We start from the raw sequence: 8,130 nt of genomic DNA, 5'->3' as shown, positions 1-8,130 counted from the left end.
TGTTGATATTAAATTGAAATGTTAAGGTTTAGATTGGTTGGTTCGCTCACATAGGAGGGTAAGTGTGGGTGCCAGTCGCGGCTCGGTTTTGGGTCGTGACAGTTTGTTTCTGGGTTAGCCCGATTGAAGAGTAAGATAGGTAAGGCGTCTATGTTAATAGGGGGCATAGATGTAGCCAGGATCATGATTCATCAATATCGTCATCCAGACAGTAAAATCACATTATTCCGAGATGGAACATTTTTAGAATCAAATGAGAATTGCGGGAAGCATGCTAGAACTTTCGAAACTGACACCATTAAGAGGTCCTATAATATGCCTTGAATTTTTCTCCCAAAAGAGAACTCAATTCGAGGCCTAAAATAGTGGAAACAACAATCAAGCAATAATTTAAGAATAAACGCAAGCTAGGGCAGAAATTTATTCACCCAATTTACCTTATTCGGAGGTTTACCGACTTAACTCAATCAACCCACCACATATATAGCCTTGAAAAGTACAGATGTGTTCTACATCGAATTACTTAAACTTAGTTCAAACTAGTGAAATATTGTATATTCAATTTAAGAACAATGTTGACTTTATGGCCATAACTTATTTTAATATTGGACGCGACTCTTAATTGAGATCACGTAGGACAAGGCTCGCGACCACGTCCGCGTTGCTAAGTTGGCCACCATGAATTCAAATGAAACTCTAGCAAACATAGAGGCTAGCAGAGTCCAAGTCATGCACACAAGAACAGAAACCCGCAAACACAAAGTCTTACAAATGCGAATGAGACTCACGTGAATGCGAAAGATACTCTAGTCGTCTTTGTTAATACGATCCCCAGCCCGTGAATATGAAGACCCAAAATATGTCACACCTGCTTATGCATATAAGCTAGTTTGGAATGTTCCAAAAATTATCCAACAGGTGTTGTGAACTCATTCAGAACCTTATAATTGTTAAAGATATATGCAAGCACTACCAAATTCGATAATCTAGACTTAATAGATCATTCAATATTCCCATATGACGTCATTTCTATGAAAAAGTGTGTCTCACACCCAAATCCAGCTTTATGTTAAAATATACATGAAGTCTCATAATCGTCGATGAAGCCCCACGACCTAACGAATAGTCATTATAGAGCGATATCAATATTTCAGAGCTAACAAAGATGAAAGAATTCTCATCTGAGCTTGTTTACTCAAAATGTTGACTAAAGTCAAAATTAGGCCTTAAGTAAAAGTTAAAACACTTTCTCATAGACACATGCGGAAGACCTTGGGAGTAGTGTCAGCTATGCTACTACTTTAAAATGACCATTTTAGAAGTAATGTAATTGTCCAAATTTTATTTTAAGGTAATCTTCTTTAAATTCTAATAAAAAAAAGAAAGTTGAAGGTTCAAAAACTCCAAAATACTAAAACTCACATAAAAACAAAATGAACGATTGGATGAACAAACTTTCATCCTTAGCAAGTCATAATTGACTCGATGTTGCTGTAGGAAATCTTTAAACAATGAACAAGAGGCATAAACATGTAAATGACCTGGAGGTCATTACACTTTAGAGTTTTTGTACTATTGCTTTTATATTCTAGGGAGTTAATTCCACAATGTGTTTTTCATAACTGATTGAGTTTATAAGAACTTAATTTGTTATTATTTTAAAATCTATTTTCCTAGTGTCTATGTAATTATTTTGCTTCTAAAAAATTATCATTGGGTTCGATTGGGGTACATAATTGGTTATCCACCTCGCGGTTAGTGTGATTTTCACTCATGATTGTCTGGGTTGTGACAATCAACCTAAAAATCATACGAGTTTACATGCCCAAAAGTTGTAGTGTTTCTAATGTGAATATTGTGAAGTAAAAAAAGATTATATACTTCAAATTCAACTTTGAATTTTTTGTTAGTATTAGAAGTAAAATTTAGCTTGACATCTAAATCATGTTCACATGAAAAGAGAAATTATGAGAAATTGACATATTATCTACATGCTAATTTAATAGATAATAATTGACCAAACTTTAATTTTTAAAAACGTCCAAATATGGAGAATAAAATTGTCAGATTTTCAAAAGAGTAAATTTAACATTAATTATCATATTAAATGGTTCATCACCTATATTCAGTAATATTTTCCTATTCTTGATTTAGTTTTATATATATATGTCTCATTATTTTATTCGTCAAGCAAAATTTCTTCTTAACTCTCATTCGGGAGACTTTTTTTTTTGAATAAATTTGATTTCTTTACACCTTCATATATATATGGCTTCCTCAGATCTTGAAATAAACACTTGTCGCGAAATAGTCCCGTTTGTGCCTATTATCAGTAGTGCTCAAACTGCGGTACGTCATCTTCTAACATAGTTTAATTTCTCAATCTTTTTATTTGTTAATTGAGATGCATGAACCATTTGAGAAATATTTGGGTAATGGTTTTTATAATTGGTTTTTAGAACATACAGTCGTCCATATTATAATTTATAAAAATTGTTCACCAATTATAATGTTTTTGTTAATATATTTTTACCTGATTGTTTCTTTGTCATTGTTAATCTCTAAAACCGTTTTGTATGAACAATTTCAGAAAGCAAAAGAAATTATGAAATTTCTGAAAAGACTCATTGTGCTATTTCTTTTATTTAGAAAAGTCGAAATTACAAAATCAAAACAAAAGAGAGAATTTTCTTTACCTTTTTTTTCTTCATTATATTATTAAAAATCATATGTTTCATAAACAGGTTCTAAAAAACAAACTCTATAACAGAAAATTTATACTAGCACCCACTCAAATATCAATTCATCCAGTAAAAGTAAGATTTCGACAACTTTATTCCATATTTTCCCTTTGTCTCGTGATTTAATTTTTTATGATACTTTTACATTCTAGGTTATTAAAAAAATTTAGGGGCATTTAATAACACTTGATGTTTGTGGCATTTGACGTTTGTACCCCCCACCCCCACCCCACTCCCCACGGGCTCATAGATATGAAAAATTTTAATTTGTGTACTAGATTCGATATACCCTTTTAACATTGCGAGGATGGTAAAAAATAACCCTTTATAGATTTTATATTACTATAAATTTATGATATTTTATTTTTAGCTAATTCATCCGAAAGGATATATCTGCTCATTTGTCTCAAGGTAGGGATATATGTAAGAAATTTTTTAGCGAGAGCATAACAACTTTAATTTGCAAATTCAAAGGGTATATCGCGTATTTTAACTTAAAATTTATGTTAATTTGAAGTCCAGAATATTAATTTACAGTCATATTAACTTGTACATTCCCTTCTAGATTTATATCATGGAGTCAATATTATACTAAGGCATTATTAAAAGAAACAGATTGATAGTCTAATAAACTACTATTTTAATATTTGTGAGGTTTTCTAAATTGGACTATTTATAAATTATTTAAATTAAAGTATAAATATTTTATCTTTATTATTGTTGATTTTCTCTTCAACTTTTTTACATAGTGAGCTTACTATTGAGTATGATAGAGCATTAGGCGGAATATTTTCAAATACTAACTGGTTTGAAGTTTATAGTATTAAATATCACTTAATTGAGAGAGATAAACGTTTTTTCATATTCATTTAATAAGAAAATAAAATAAGATAGTATAAATATGGTCACTTTTTGGTGATGATTCAGAATAGTTTGTTGAAGGATTTCTTATATTTTGAAGCATAATTTTTAAAGTGAGGGGGAGAATTCTAGTGTTTCTATTACATATGAAACAGAAAACTTTTAAGTGTAAATAGAACTAATTATTGACGAATTGTTTTTTTATTGCAAATTTATCACGCGATTAAATTCTCTTAGTTTCTTCTTACGCAAAAATATTTTTCCCTTACTTCATTCGATGTGAACTTGATTTCTTAGTTCCTTTGTATAAAAAATAATATTTGTATGTACTTAAAATTAATTGAACTAAAGATTCTCATTTTTCATATTTAGTAACAAAACATTAACATATTTTCTTATGTGCAGAATAATGTTGGAACAATGGAAGTAACCCAAAATTTGACAAGGAAGAAGAAAGGGCTAGTTACAACCAAAGTCATAGAAAATACATTTCTTGACTTCGTTATCGTCCCTTCTACAGGTGTAGAGAACCTTTACACCATTAAAATAAAAAAGGTTAGTATATTTGATTACTAAGGTGTTATATTTTATGTAAAAGACGCTAATATTGTTTTACATTTCTATATTATCTTCCTTTGCCTTGATATATTATCATTATATATATTGTGAAACATTGTAATAAAAACGTATAATATACCAGAAAATGAAAAATTATTTCTAAAAATATGAATATTATGGAAAAATATTATAATAAGATGATGTTCAATATATGGAGAGACCTAACTATTTTAATATTTTATTATGGGCTGAAATGCTAGAATGAAGACGAGGCAACTGATCCCTACGGACTTAATTGCAAATATTATGACATGCTACATGGATGGAGAGCTGAAAGGAGACAACGTAAAAATGGAAAATGTGAAACGGTAATATATGTTCTTTAATAATTTTTGCCTTTTATCAGAATATCCAGTCTTACTTCTTTCCTGAAGTATAATCAGATTTACCTATCTATATTTATTATTTAAAAGAATGTTATTGATATACCCTTAACATGTATAATTTTTTCTTTATGTCATGCTTGGCAATTGGAATTTGTGATAGTCATTTCCAATCATATTATAATTTAGTTTCACTAATTTTCTGTATACTATTGCCTTTAAACAAAACTAAATATGGTAGCATCTGTTTTGCATGAATTCAATATTATTCACATGTTTCTTATGATTTTGATTATTATTTTTTGGGTTATATTACTTTGTAATTTAATTTCTTTATGGAAATTAAGAAAATTTTTCTTGGATTACAGTTTTACTTCCATGAGAGGAAACACACTATGTGTCGATCTACTGGGGATGTAAGAAGACATATATTCCATGGTTTTGAAAAATTAAAGGTAGAAGTTCAACAAGAAACCAATGCAGTAATAGAGTCAATCGTAAGTTGTAGTTATTGCTTAACTTTTTTTTTTGGATAATGATAGCCAATTTATTTATGTTTCTTGACACTGAATATACATATTTAGAGAGCTAAATTATTTGGTAAACATATTAAGAAAGAATAAGGACTTTTGTGTAGTATAGTAGTTTCATATTTTTATAATCAAGCTATATAAGTAGCTTCTTACCTTTTTAAGGTTTGAGCTGAGCACTAAATATGACTCTAATATTGATAAAAGTATTCTTCTCAAATTGATTAATCAAACACAAATTAATTTACTACATTCAAAAATTACCTTTTTTAAATATCACTTCTAACAACAAGAAACATTTCCAACATATTAGGGGTATGGAAAAGCGTTAAACCACATTGGCCTTATGTATGTGCTCTTCCTGTAATTATTTCTATAAGAAATTGTTTTCACATATTAAACTTTACTATAACCTTTACTAGACAATCGTAACTTTATTCTCATTTTAAGCACAATGAAAAGTACACTATTTTTACCAAGGTTTTCAAATTGAATTTTTAAGGTTGGGGTTGGAGAAAAGAAATCCAAGAAAAGAGAGAGACTCTTCAATATCAGAGGGACAATCTGCAACAAAGAAACACAACGGCACGAGCGAGGCTGAAAATTTTCTCGATGATGCATGGAACAACCTTATGAGTTGGGATGACGTACACAAAAAATGAGGTAACTCATGTTAAGGAAAGTATTACATAATAATTGTTATAAAAAAATTGCAAAAACAAAAAATAAAATAGAGATTCGTTATATAACTTTTATTTCTAACTAAAATTGTCGCACCTCATCCTATTTAACAAAGGACATATGTTTAGAATAATGAGCCTTATTTTCCTACTACTTGTCCGTAGTATTTACAAATATAAGATTATATGTTAGTTGACAAAATGACTTCCTCCCACAGATAATGGGTTCCATCCACAAAATGAAATACACAATATGATGCATGGAAATACTGATGAATATGAGATTTTTTCAGACCCTGAAGGATCCAGGATCTTACTTTTATGAGTTTTCACTATTTTTAATATAAACTTGTATAAACCAAAGAGCGTAATTGCGAGCTAGAATACTTCAACATAGGTCGCATTTTATTTTCAATTCACTGAAATAGAAAATTGGATTTATGGTTGGTTTATTAAAAATGGAGGAGAAACAATTTACCTTCACATACAATTGTAACTACAAAAAAGGCAAAGAAGAGAGGAGGAGCTTATTTTATCTTTTGAATTAGAGAATTGAAATGAATGCACTAGAACAAATTATTATTTTTCCTAGTTAAATTAATGATAAAGAAAGAGTTAATAGACATGGAAGATAATGAGTGTTTATATTTTTGGGAAACTATATTGATAAATAGACATGAGATGTGGCCGATCCAAGATTTTAGAATCTTAGTTACTTTTTAAGCAATAAATCATAAAAATAGATATACAAATTTAACAATGTCAAAAGAGAGACAATTACATCTGAAAATGAAGGCAAAAAAGAAAATCAATAAGAAAAACTAAGTTAAATCTTATCTTGCAAAGGAAATTTTGTTTAAGAAAAGTTAGCAAAATGACGGTTGGTGAAAAGGAGAAAAAGAAAAGTTAGAAAGAAAAGAGCTGGATTTTAAAATAAATTATTGTTTCTGCAGGGAATTAAGCTTGGGCATATGAGAGATAAATAACCTTCAACAACCACTACAAAAACTAATTCATTTATTCATCAGATGTTCACCTTTTATTTTATACCATATTTTCTTAATTATGATATAAGTATATAAAGTTCGATAGGAGGTTAATGGATTCTCGGGCATCCGAATATCCCTATGTGGGTCCGCCCCTGGTTTCATACATGCATAAATTTTCTCATTGATGGATAAAGTGGTTGTGATCTTGAAAAAAAAAGTTGGCTATAAGATTTTCCCATTCTGAAAATCTCACCCTTCACAAACACATTTGAAAAGATCATTATATGTCAATCTTCGAGCCTACACCTTGGCCATAACTGCCACTCGAGATCCATTTATGATCCCCAAGCAAACCCAAGGTCTTGCTCTTGACACTAAACCATATGTGGAATTTTAAAATAGGTGAACACATATACATTCAAACGAAATCTTAGAACATTATCTTCAGAAAATACTCAACATTATTTATAAATAACAAAACATCATGAGAAAACAATGGAAACATATAATACCATATATCTATGAAGCCTCAAAAAAATTATGGTAGGTGTAGGGGAAAGACCCAAGACACCTCCTAAACTGCTAAACTGAAAGGAAATAGAGACTCTATGAAGAGAGGACGATTAACCAAAATCTATCTTCTAATGGATAGGATCTCAACAAAGTGCATGTTGATGATCCTAAGTTCCTTTATTTGTATCATGAAATGATGCGGATCGAATGGCATCACTACATAGAATGTACTATTAAGTGATAACGTTAGAGTAAACAACTTATTTGCTTGAATGAATGAAAACAACATAACTAGATCAATACATGAGTATGGAATAAAAACCATTTAAAATTCACAACATATTATACAATCAAAAACAACATGAAAATAATATACATTACAATGTGGGGAGTTTCTCTAAGACAACCATAACCATGAGCCTAGGAATGATACAACATCCCGCCGCACGTTGCAAGGTCCCATATTGTACCTTGCAAAAGGTATAGGATGCTATCATAACTATGGATCTAATTATATGCCTTCTCAAAGACTGTGAGGATTCATATGAAGAATCAATGTTATCCTATCCTACGCGTACTACGTAGTTTTATGGGACTACCAAGTTATAAAAGACTCTAACTCAGTTAGATTCTCATTACTACTCCCAAAATCTTTCATATAACTTTATGCTTAATATTACCCCTTTAAAAGAAGAAACTTGTTACTTGTTGAAATACTTTTCATAACCATAGCCATAATTGCATTCTTTAAAACGTGCACTTGTGAACATATCTTTCAAGGTCAATGATCAACATATGTACATAGCTCTCTGTGTGTGTGTGTGTGTATAAATATATATATATATATATATATATATATATATATATATATATAT

Source organism: Solanum pennellii, chromosome 1 (genome assembly GCF_001406875.1).
Source record: "Solanum pennellii chromosome 1, SPENNV200".
NCBI lineage: Eukaryota > Viridiplantae > Streptophyta > Magnoliopsida > Solanales > Solanaceae > Solanum > Solanum pennellii.
The sequence above is the reverse complement of the archived record's forward strand: the minus strand, read 5'-3'. Positions refer to the sequence as shown.